This window comes from Anguilla rostrata, chromosome 18 (genome assembly GCF_018555375.3).
Source record: "Anguilla rostrata isolate EN2019 chromosome 18, ASM1855537v3, whole genome shotgun sequence".
Classification (NCBI taxonomy): domain Eukaryota; kingdom Metazoa; phylum Chordata; class Actinopteri; order Anguilliformes; family Anguillidae; genus Anguilla; species Anguilla rostrata.
In genome coordinates, this window is record NC_057950.1 from 24,181,106 (window position 1) to 24,194,549 (window position 13,444).

The 13,444-nt window shown below is 47.2% G+C and overlaps 1 protein-coding gene across 1 annotated transcript in view; it reads right to left on the reverse strand.

Annotated features, from left to right (window-relative positions):
- Positions 1 to 13,444, reverse strand: part of eys (eyes shut homolog) — a 337,977-nt gene that overhangs the window by 142,628 nt on the left and 181,905 nt on the right. The gene's annotated exons all lie outside the window — the stretch shown is intronic.

Here is a 13,444-nt window from a genome sequence, read left to right on the forward strand (position 1 = left end):
CCCAACTGAGTGGTTCAGCGACCTCAGCATCATCGTCCTCGTCAGACATTATTTGTGAATAACGGGACAGTCCTTTGTGGTTTAATACAGACCGCAATGGAGCTCCTCTGTCCTTATTCCACCTGCTTGGGATGCTTGCAGGTCTGATTAAAAGCACCAGAGGGTAGAGATAAAGATAAAGCCCAGCTTGGGTGTGCTCTGGGGGCTTGTGACCCCCCCCCTCCCCCCCACCCCTCAGGGACAGGACAAGGTCATCTTTCACATGCTCAAAAGGATGGGGGCAAAACATCATTACAGATTATTTATCTGCCTAATGTGCTTCACTCCCAATTATATTTTTACATATTATCCACTTATATGGCCAGCAGAACCCTTTTTGGATCCCTCTCTGAACACCACCAGAACGTTCCGGTAAGCATTCCCAGCATGCACATCTGGTGGAAGCACCGTGGAAACAGGAAATAGCTGAACTGTGTATGGTCATTACACTATATCAAAATTATACTTGAGTGCAACATTCATTGTATTGTTCCAGGATGACAACGAGGCTTATTGTGTTTAAGGCAACGTCCAAGACAAAATTTATTTTGATTCAACACTGCAAATTCGTGTGAATATTATTTTTTCTTAACATGACACTAGACCATGCAAGAAACGAGCATGCTTGTATATCACAGCTCTGGGTGTAGTGTTGCGATGGAACTATTTTAATTCATCTTAAAATAAAACAAATTTCAAAAAACAAAAGAAAAAAAAACACTTGAAAACAGGATCCCATTAAAACTATAACCAATAACCACCAAGGCCATGGAACACTCAGGTGGCAGGTTAAAATGTTACAAATGAACTTTCATAAGTGTATCACACAAGGATTTCATTATGAATGTTTGAGAGTAAGCAAGCAAAAATATAGCATTTCTTCATCTACATTACCACAGAGAACAACTAAAGTCTTCCTCCTTACCTTCACCTTACCAACCTTACAGAAACTTATTTTGACACTATAAAGGCACACACATCCACAACACACACACGGCGTACACCCTCAAGACGCGCCGTTCTGACCCCTGCCGTGAGTTTTGTGTTTATATTTCTAAGCTGCGGTTGTGTTTCTTTCTCCCGGTTCTTTATCAAATTGGCCGTTTCTGTCTCCAGTTACTTGGTTTTAAAAAGCCGCTGTTTTCCCACTTACCACTGAAGACTAGCTCTTTGAACTCGCGCTCAAAGTGTTTTGTGGACAATGATTACCACATTTGACTTGCCTACTGGACACATTAACAACCAATATACAGTGCGTATTTCACCTTATTTTGTTTGATTCCGATTCTCGTCTGGCCCTTCTGGTTTGCTGCTGAGTGGATTTCGTGTTTGACCACTCGCTCGTTCGCGACCCTCGTTTTGCCCCCTGCTCGCCGCATAGTGACTTCAGTTAGGCAGAGTGTTCCCAGCTGGACTACAAATCCTTCCGTCTGGACACTAATTTGTTATTTTTGCTTTATTATTTTTGAAGGTACTCTGGGCGGCCAGCAACCCTTTGAAGACTAACCAGGTTTTAGTTAGTTTTAGACAGGCAGGTAGGGACCGAAGGTACTCGTCCATCTGCAGTATCATGTCCCTTATCCTACTTCCTGTTATGGACTGGTTACGGTCGGATAGTAACAGTGCTCACACACGCACACACACGCATGCACACACACCCACACCCACACACACACACATGCGCACGCACACACACCCACACGCGCACGCACGCACACACACCCACACACACACTCAAATCCATCATTGGCTTTTCAAGGGTTAGCATGAGGTAATTCAATTAAAAACATTAACCGCAGGCCATCACCGAACACGAACCCATAACCATTGGGATCAAAGCCAAACCACATCGTTCACTGTTGAAAGAGTACTTTTGAAGGGCAGTTCAGCTTGTACAGAGGACACCACAAAAAAAGGGGGATTGAGGTGTACAAATAAATACATAAATAAATACCAAGAGTTTAAGTCTGAAAACCTTTATACAGAAAGTATAAAATAAAAAAGTGGGCAGTTGTTGTTTATGGAACAGCCCGACCCACCGAGGGGCCTTTACTACATGGCTGCTCAGGGCTCAGGGCAAGCCATCAGCAAAGCAGCAGCCGCACCGGGGGCGTCTCAGGGCCAAACCTGAGCCCAATGACTCACGACCCGCCGCCTGTCGGAAGCCATTACATCATCAACACAATCTCTCCGGTGCTGTCACACTTCATCTTCGGCGGATTGCGGAAGAACGCATGCAGCATATACCGCTTCACATAACACAACACCTAAATAACAAAATGCATGTAAAATGCATATTACTGCCTTCATACTGTACATGAAGACCGGCCCCCCCTCATACATGAAGCCCCACCCAGCTTCACGCGCTTTTCAAGTTCACCGGAGCGAATCGACGTGGGCCAGCTTCCTGGCGAACGCGCGGCTTCGCTCGTTCGCGCTCTCGTCCTCGGCGCTCCGAGAGAGAAATCCCAAGCTGCCGTTCCTTCTGAGAGAACGCGCCGCTTTTCATCTGCGGTGCCCCGATCTGCCCCTGGGTGAGGGAACGTCTCGTAATGATCTCGGGAAAGACGGCCGGCCTACCTGGGCCGTCGGCTGCGATTTCGGGACGAATCGCGGCACCATCGCGGCGCGCGGACGTCCCTGGCAGCGAGGCCTTTGAGCTCACGCGCGCTCCTCTACAGGGGCGCTGGGGTCAGATTTCACAGATTTCACAGAGCACAGATACGCCGGGAATCGTCAATTTACATAAAATTGAATTCTACAATAAATTAGTTTAACTATAATAAAAAATTTAAAAAAGACAAGTGTGCTTATATTGCTATTGATTTATATATTTACGGATTTCTGTATCTTAAATTCTTCCTATTTTATTATTATAATGTGAAATTGCAGCTTTAATTTTATTCTTTGTCTAATTATTATTACTACGTGAAATTTCTGCTTTAATTGTATTCTTCTTCTTTTAATTATTATTATTATTATCATGTGAAATTGCAGCTTTAATTGTGCACAATATTATCATAAGAAGTCAACAGTTGTGGGAAACCTGACAAAAACTCAACCCAAGAATAAATCAAGCAACAACTTTTCACTGTAGTACAACTTGTTGTATGTCAGAACAGAATGCATTAAACAAAACACAAACAAAATTAACTCACAATTGTCCCCCAGAAATAATGTGCCACAGTGGATACACCATCACAAAGCCGGTAAGAGGTGCTGTCTGAGCAAAGCTGTACCTCAGCTACCACCTAGAAGCTGAGAACAGTGTACACCCATACACAGCAAAGGGATCCAAAAAAATCAGTACACCCGCAAGCATACCATAAGCCATGTTGATTTCACAAATTCTTGTGAATACAGAGAAGGAATGGAACATTCTTGGAAACTAGTGAATGGAGGATGGAATTCATACTTGGTACTGACAGAGTGTTGGCGTATTTAGACGGTTATACAATTTTCTGATCTAGCGTGATCATGTGCATATGTTGCGGCTTCAGGATTTATGGGTGTTCGTTTAATTTCCTCATGCAGGTTAGCCAGTGGCAGAGAGAGGCTAGCATCGGGCATATCGATGTGCCAGCATCGTTGTGGGTAGAGAGGCCGCTTGTGCCTTAAATGACCTTTTCCCATGGAGTTCACCCTTCCATTAAGGCTACGTAAAACGCATTACTGAAAATATATCACAGGAAAATACCGCTGAAACATGTACCATTCACATTTACAGGCCTACTGGACACACTAACAGCCTACATACAGTGTGTATATGTATATATATATATATATATATATATATATATATATATAGTTAAATGCATATTGAGACAGTGACACAGTTTTTTGTTTTAACTGTACTCCTGAAGCACACTGGATTTGAAATTAATGAGGATATGTCAGAATGAATTTTAGAGTATTTACATCTATATCGGGTGATCTGTGTACATCTAGACATTACAAGTGTGGTTGTATACATATATACACACACACACACACATATATATATAACAGTTTTTTTGTTTCAAGATTACATATACTACTCATAACATATACTAGTGATACTCATGATGTTTTACATTCTTTTTTCATTTCCTTAAGTAAAGTACATATACTGACCAATAAATGTCACCCTGTCAACATGTTTTTAGCTCAGTTTGTCCTTGATACAGGTGCCGTTACCTGACTCAGCCTACGAAGTGCACCCCTGCTACACTACAACACACAGTGGTTTGCCTGAAAAGAGAAAAAAAAATGAAAATATAAAATAATAAAAGACAGCCATAACAAAGGACTTCACTCAAACAGCTTGCAATTGGCAATAATGAGACACAACAGACCAAACTCACCATAAATTATTCAGTGCCAGGTTATTTGCTCAATTCTAACAGAGATTAGTTTCTTTTCATCAGCTGCGGGTTTAGTTAAAGCTTCAGCTGTGCGTTTGTCAAGATCGCTTATTACGCGAAAGTGTTTCACCTGATATAAATGCAATTTCACATCTTTTTATTATATTTCCGAGCTCTTTGGAGGTGGGGTGGGGGGTGGGGGGGTGGTGGTAATTTTTTCAGTCTCCTTTCTTGTTTTTGCGCTTTCTTACTCTCTGCTGTGGAAAGCACGCTCTGGTGTGCTGTGATAATGAAGCAGCAGTGTACTGCAGCAGCATGTGCGCGTGTTCATCTGAATTAATGGCACAAAATACATTCATTCTTTGGAGGAAAAAAAAAAATCCTGGATTTGCATTCCTTTAAAATATTTTCTGATAAGATATATTTAAAGCAGGGGTTAGGAAATGGTTTTGAACCAGGGACCCCCACCAAGACTCAAATGCATCCAGGGGCCCCCATCATAAGTTACAATATATTTATATATGGGGTGGGGGGATTGTGGTCACAGATGTGGATCGGGGAGTGGGGGGGGGGTGGATGCTGAGAGTGTGATCAGGGACTGCAGCATGTACCTCTGCAGCGGTTTTGTGGCCCCCCCTCTTAAAATCCACAACGATCTTAAATACCAAACTGCCACGCCAGATCGCTCAGCCCAGGAGATTCCAGGTCCACTCCGTGGGGCCAGGCTGGTGGGCTCCCCACAGGCTGAACTTCCACCTCGCTCTTCAGCCTGAAGGAGCCCTGGGGCTGGGGAGACAGGCCCGGCCCGGCTCCCTGAGAGGTAGTACCTCCACAGAGAGGGCAGGGGCAGGACAGGCCCGGCCCAGTGCCCTGAGAGGCAGTACCTCCAGAGAGAGGGCAGGGGCAGGACAGACCCGGCCCAGTGCCCTGAGAGGCAGTACCTCCAGAGAGAGGGCAGGGGCAGGACAGGCGGCCCTGGGGCCTCTTCAGCCGTTCGGGAACAGAAGCGGAGCGCCGCGGAACTCTGAGACCGCGGCCTAATCCGAGAGCGAACGCCAAATCCCAGCTGCGGCTGACGAAACAGAACTCTGCCAATCTCAGCGATCTCGCGTCTTCGCGCCGCCGCTACCCTCCGAAGACGTTTCCCAGCACCTCGCGCGTTCGTTAATTACGACTTCTTTAATTTCATAATCTCCAGAAGTGCAATTAGCGCGGCCGCGGCTGCCGTAATTAGGACGACAGTTACCGACGGCGCGGGGCAGGGGCGAACGCACCGAGGACATCCTCCCCCCTGCCGCGTCGCTCGCGACCCGCACACCCCGCCGCGGCGAGCGGTAGCCAGGCGGGAACGCGAACGCCGCGAACACAAAACTCCGCTGGGGCGACAAATTGAGACGGCGATAAACTCCCCGCTCATGAATATTCACGCGCCCGCCGCCGCGCCGCCGCGAGCCGACTCTCGAGCGAGGTCACGCAGCCGGAGGCGCCGGAGCGGTGGGGGAAAAAAACGCACCAATTAGGGGCCTGTCAAAACACGGCGCGGACAAACGCCACAAATCAGAGAGCGGGAGCGCCGAGGCGCATCTCGTTGGCCTTTTCCACGGCGGGGAGCGAGGGGACAGCGGCGCTCTGAGGTAATTAAATAAGCCGTAAAACATAAAGAAGAGTAAACACAAAAAAGACCCGCGCAGCGGCCATAACACTGAGACTCCTTAAAAGGCTTTCATTCATTAATTTATTTATTCATTTATTTTTATGTAGTTGCGTTTCCCCAAATTCATACAGCAGGGACACGATGGAACGATAAACTTACTTAAAATATACACTCGCACCGGTCCACAATTTGCGCCTATAATTTCGCAAACACCCCACTGGGCTTCTGTGTGAAGGAAAGTGGGAGGATGGTGCGGGGGCGAGGGGGTAGAGAGAGAGACGAACGCACGAGGATCCACGACGGGTCACATCTGACCATCTCTGCCTGCTCTCTCACACACAGGCCGATTTTCGAGAGGCCCCGGCCTCGCCCCCTCTCATCTCGGTCTCACACAGGAGGGAGAGATAACGCCCCCCCCGCCCCTCCCCCCGCACGGTGACGATCGTACTTTATCTCCCGCGAGCCTCCTTTCCGACGGCGGGACACGTTTCGGGTTCCCATCATCCTCTCCGCCGGGTCGAGTTTAACACTCCCGCCCTCGCCACGCGGCATCAGAGCCGACGCCAACGGCCCCGCCTTTCAAATGCAGAATATTCAGCTGAGGAAGTGCCAATCATTATTTATCTATTTATTTACTTTAGAAGAGACGGTCTTGCAGTCGATCTGCTTCTGAGCTCCTTCCAGCCCAGTTAAAAGTTTCGAGAGACAGAAAGAGAGGTGAGGGAGAGCACACGTCTTCCATATTTTCCATATTTTTTAATCCTCTGAATTTATTAAAAAAGGCGTGTGTGTGTCTGTGAGTGTCTGTGTGTGTGTGGGTGAAAGAGTATGTGTGTGTGTGTGTGTGTGTGGGTGAAAGAGTATGTGTGTGAGTGTGTGTGTAATTGAGTGTGTGTGTGTGTTCAAAGGTGACGGGGAAGTCAAGATGATACAGATAGCGTATTTAAGAGACTTAAGAGAATAGCTAGAGGTTCTATATATAGCGGCTCCGTGGGCCTGCTGGTTTTAAGACGGTGACCTAGTTGGATATATTCATGAGTTTCTCGGAGCTCGTTAATATTCCCGCATCAGAGTCTCTGTTTATTTCGGAAATTATAAAATGTATAACGCAATTGTCTCAGTTACCCCCGGTGACTGGAGGACCGACAGCAAACAATCTCGGTTTTATTATTATGCAATGGCAGTTTTGTCAGCGATGTGAAAACACGAGAAAAGCACAACTCATAATTTGGAGGCTTTTATCCCTCCACAACGGGAATCCGACGCTTCTGAGGCCTCTGAGCGCACACTAATGAAGCCCATAAGCGCCATTTCCTGTAACCCAGGAACTTCGGAGATGAAACGAGGACGCTGTGCGGTTTCTGGGTGAGTGTGCGTTTCATCCAGGCGTCCGCTCTCATCCAAACACCACTGATTTAAATTGCCGTCATCGCTGATTTTTCTTAGACATTTTTTTTCCCCCCGTATTTTTTTCCGTCCCCGATTTGCAGGGCCCGCTCGCGAGCCAGCGGAAGGTTCCTGGAGTGCTTGCAGCTGCGCGGTAAGTGCGCCGGAGGACCCCGGGAAGCGCTGGCGCGGTTGACCGCGTGTGCCAAGAGGAGGCGCTGTTGAGTGACGAGAGGAGAACAGCTGCCAGCTGAAATCATCCTTTTCTGGGCAGTGCGATAGACAGTTATGCATCTCCCATCCACACTGTCATGACCATAACCCAGTTCAGACAGTTATGCATCTCCCATCCACACTGTCATGACCATAACCCAGTTCAGACAGTTATGCATCTCCCATCCACACTGTCATGACCATAACCCAGTTCAGACAGTTATGCATCTCCCATCCACACTGTCATGACCATAACCCAGTTCAGACAGATATGCATCTCCCATCCACACTGTCATGACCATAACCCAGTTCAGACAGTTATGCATCTCCCATCCACACTGTCATGACCATAACCCAGTTCAGACAGTTATGCATCTCCCATCCACACTGTTATGACCGTAACCCAGTTCAGACAGTTATGCATCTCCCATCCACACTGTCATGACCATAACCCAGTTCACACAGTTATGCATCTCCCATCTACACTGTTATGACCGTAACCCAGTTCAGACCTTTGGGTGCAATGCAGCAGATAGGGAAACTACACTGGGGCCCCTTGATTTAGATGATAAAATTAGCCCCTGCATGCATTAAGTATTCACTCAACATTAACTTATTGAGTTATGAACTTACTTTGTTTCACATATCATCTGTTAATGGCTATTCTCCATAATTATTTCTCTAAATAATTATTTCAAAAAATAATAATAATAATAATAATTACCCTGGCTGTACCCAGCATATTCATAAATATCTCCTGCAGAATCCCAAACTGAAACGTATTACACGGCCATTCGTTTTTCAGACACTTTGGACACGTCGTAGTGACCGCTACGCATCACTCACCGCACTGTCCTGCAGTCATTAGCCTGCGCCGAATAGCCTTCTCTGCGCGTGACGGACTGACGCGGCGTTCAGCGTGCGACGGAACGCGGGGGCCATTTTAACTGCCCTCGTCCAGACTCGGATATTCGGGCGTTTGGCTTCCGCGTTTTAACGGCGTTTTAACGCGCGGGCACTTCAGCGGTCGGCCTTACCGAGGGGAAAAAAAAAAATATTCGGCTGTGCGAGGCACGCCGAATCCTCCTGACCTTGAATTTGCTTCCTGTCGCGGCTCTACAGTGACAGAATTACCCGTTCACTCCTCAGATTAATGGGCCTCATCAATATTAATCGCTCGTAATGTGGCGCTCAATTCCAGCCCGGTGCAGGACATGTGTAATGTGCGCGTTCGCCTAATCCACCATTTTGACAGCGGCTGTGTGTTTTTTTTTTTCTTCTTCCAACCAATAAAAAAAAAAGAGCTATTTTCAGGCTTATAAAAAAGGCGATGAATCAACAAAGAAAAAAAAGAAAAATAAACAAATTAAAAAGTCGAATAAACTCAAGCAAATATATGTTGCCCAAGAAATAGGATCTGTCCATTTGTGTGTCCTTGTGTGTGTGTGCACACGCGTGTGTGAATGCGTGCGTGCATGTGTGACCGTCTTGACCTCTGTTATTCGAGTGATTTTCATTTGCCTACTCCATTTTGTTAATAAATCAATGGAAAATGTAATTTTTGAGATAAAACATAACGCAGGCTAAGCTGACACCACACAGATGTGAAAGATGTCCAGTTTTAAGAGGCAAGGCAGAAACCAGGTGCAGGTGCTACCTCTCTAAGGGTCAGATACACTTGTACCCAATAAAATGGGTAGGCCGGTGATGTCATGGCTCAACCCTGAACTGCCATTCACAGATGTGATCTACATCTGAAGGGAACCAGTCCACAGTGACAGGCAAGGATGAGGAGGTCTAATAAACACGGTGCCGGTGGGATCAGGTGCTAGAGGAAGGCCTCCATCTGACACTCTGAGAAAGCTCTGCCCTTTGGGCACCATAGGGTGTCATTACAGAGCTCATCTACATCACCGAGGACCAGGCACCAGACCAGATCAGCTGGGCCAAGCACCAGCCCAGTTCAGCTGGCAGATGACTCTCTGGAGAGTGCCAGTCAGTGTCACTCCAGTTAACCCAGGTGGATTTTGGGGCTTTTTATATACCCCAGCATGCCTCATGGGGTTTGACCATCTGGTTCTAGACTCTGACCAAGCCGTGAAACTCAGCCTGATCTAGCAGAACACTAGCAGCTCACTAAACACCTGACGAAATACACTCTTCTGCTCAACCAACTGATTAACAAGAAACCGCTCTGCTACTGAAACTGCTCGACCAGTTGATTAGCAAAGCAAAAGTACATATTCTGCACCAGCCACCAACAGTTTCTTACATATTGTTGCTAACTTCACATTACAACCGGCCAAGAGGTGAAAGAGCCTTATCTAGTAGAATACCAGCAGCTCACTCCACACTACAAAGTCTAAATGTAGACTCTCTAAATCAATTGTCCACCGTTGATGAAACTAATGGGAAATACCCCATTGTAGGACCCTAGGTCAGTAAAATAAACTGGATAACTGACTTGAAATACTGATGAAATACCACAGAGAGAAAGAGAGATAGAGGAGAGAGAAAGAGAGACAGGCAGGGAAAGAGAGAGAGAATTTCAGCATCCCTCAGGCAGTATAAGAGGGAAAATGAAGAGGATGAGAGAGAGAGAAACAAAAAGAGAGAAATAGAGAGATATAGAGAGAGACAGAGAGAGAGAGCATTTCAGCAATCCTCCAGCAGAATAGGAGGGAGAATGAAGAGGACGAGAGAGAGAGAGATAGAGAGAGAGAGAGAGAAAAAGATAATCTCAGCATCCCTCCAGCAGAGCGAGAGAGAGAGAGTGAAGAGGAACGGCGTTTCTCTTCTTCTTTGAGGACGGGCGGGGGTCGCCAGGTCACCGCTCGGAGTGACCGTCAGAGCGGCCACGTGGCCCTCAAATTCGGTCCCGGCGTCCGACGCGTCCCCGACTGACGAAACGGACCGCCTCGCGTCTCGGGGAACCGTGACGCCCCTGCCGGGACAGGAGCAGGTTGTTTTTTAAAGATTCGAGGATTAAAGGGGCTTTGAGCCAAAGATGTCAGCTCTTTCTCTTCCCTTGTTTTTTCTTTTTTCCCCTCTCTTCTCCGCACCAAAGAGCAGCTCGCGCACATTGTGAGGGGGGAAAACAAAGAGTTCCGCTTGCGATTAAAGAAACGAAAGAAGAAGAAGAAAAAAAACGAGGGGTTTTGAAGATTCTGCGCCATTAGAGAGCACAGATCCCACCTCGTGGAACAGCTACTGATTATATTCACGGCTTCTCAGAGTCGGTTTAAAATAACACCTAATTTGCTGGAGCACAACTCATAAAACTCTCAACAGACGTTCGGCAGGCAGTACTGGGGAAGGAGGGGAGAGTCTGTTTTCGGGATGCGCTCCAGCTGGAATATCGAGCCCCTGCAGTGGGTGTTGTGGTTACGGTGATACCCCCCCCCCCGGGTTCGGGGCTAGGATCGCGCTGGCAATGAAAACGGGCCGAGAGAAACGGATGTGGAGATGCAAAAAACGAAAAACCGGAAATAAGGAGGGCCAAACATCAAACAGGTTTTTTACTACCAGTCATACCAGAACGTCCACCGATCACACCAGAACATCCACCAATCACACCAAAACGTCCACCAATCACACCAGAACATCCACCAATCACACCAAAACGTCCACCAATCACACCAAAACGTCCACCAATCACACCAGAACATCCACCAATCACACCAAAACGTCCACCAATCACACCAGAACATCCACCAATCACACCAAAACGTCCACCAATCACACCAGAACATCCACCGATCACACCAGAACATCCACCAATCACACCAGAACGTCCACCAATCACACCAGAACGTCCACCAATCACACCAGAACGTCCACCGATCACACCAGAACGTCCACCGATCACACCAGAACGTCCACCAATCACACCAGAACGTCCACTGATCACATCAGAACGTCCACCAATCACATCAGAACGTCCACCAATCACACCAGAACGTCCACCAATCACATCAGAACGTCCACCAATCACACCAGAACGTCCACCAATCACACCAGAACGTCCACCAATCACACCAGAACGTCCACCGATCACACCAGAACGTCCACCAATCACACCAGAACGTCCACCAATCACATCAGAACGTCCCACCAATCACACCAGAACGTCCACGATCACACTCCAAAGAACGATCCACCGAACTCACAAACATCAGAACATCCACCAATCACACCAGAACGTCCACCAATCACACTCAGAACGTCCACCGATCACACCAGAACGTCCACCATCACATCAGACGTCCACAGATCACACCAGAACACGTCCACCAATCACATCAGAACGTCCACCAATCACACCAGAACGTCCACCGATCACATCAGAACGTCCACCGATCACACCAGAACGTCCACCGATCACATCAGAACGTCCACCGATCACATCAGAACGTCCACCAATCACATCAGAACGTCCACCAATCACATCAGAACGTCCACCAATCACACCAAAACGTCCACCAATCCCACCAGAACGTCCACCAATCACACCAGAACGTCCACCAATCACACTGCGTTTCCCCCAGCGCTTCCACTCCCAAAAAACGATTCCTCCTTTGGGAACTTCACAAACTATTCAAAACCAGCGAATGGACAAGTGGTCATTTCCAATTCCATTTCTCCCACAGAGAAATACGTGGACTCAGATATTACTGTAGTTAGGGCCGGATCTCATTCAAACCACAGCTGTCACATACATAACAATATCACGGTTCAGCGATCCATGGGTGCTTTAAAATTATTCAAATGACCAAGGCAATCAACTGTCCCTACGGCTGCCTATAAACCAATACATTCAATCAATACGACGAGGAATAAATAGTATATCCTGGGTCAAAAAAAAGCCTGCCAAATTGAATTAAATGGATAACGTGCTCACATGCATGAATAGGCTATCTAACCCAGGCTGAGGATCCATGAAAGAGATGAAGACAATCGACAAATGACCCGCGTGACCACACAAAGAAAGAGACAGCTGACTGTGGATGGAGCGAGAGACTCAATTGAGATATTAACGGTTCGCATTCAAGTGTTCATCGCGGCGGCTGTGCTATTCGAAGATCCCGAGCAATAACTCATATTCTGCGATAAGATGGGTGAGCGCCCTCGAATCGAGAAGCTCCAAAAGCGCAGACCACCGAGAGAAAGAGCGAGATAATGAAGAGGTAAAGGTTGATAAATTGGGACTGGATGGAACTGGAATTGATTTCTTTTTCTTATAAGAATGGCCATTTGCAAAATGCAAAGAAAAGGGCATACCTCTGGAAGAGAGAGAAGGAAATAAAGAAAGAAAGAAATATGTTTCTGTTGGAATGCGGAATGTAAAGTCTAGAAAGGAATTTGAGAGAAGGCTTAAATTAACAGCGCTATCTCAACTATGCGGGAGAAGATCCCCCCATATTTAAATCACATTTAAATAGCGAGAAGCCACACTTGCGTCAATTTATTTTCAAACCACACGGCTTTCAAATTTTCATTCATTACAAATTCCTGGCGAACGCTGGTTCTAATTATCGCACTGCGGGGGTGGGGGGGGGGGGGGGTACGTACCTGGGGGAGGGAGAGGCGGAGCTACGTCGGGCTTTTGGGACACCTGGCTCGATTAAATATTTAACCGCGGCGAAGCTCGTCTAAATAGCAGCCGCACAAAAAAACCGCCGCCGCGATTGATAGCGGCCGCATTTTTAATGAGCGCCGGCTCACCCCGACAGTCACACGTGTCACCTGCCCACGCACCCTTAGGTAGCGCAACATGGCCGCCGTTTGAAGCATGAAAAGAGCATGTGCC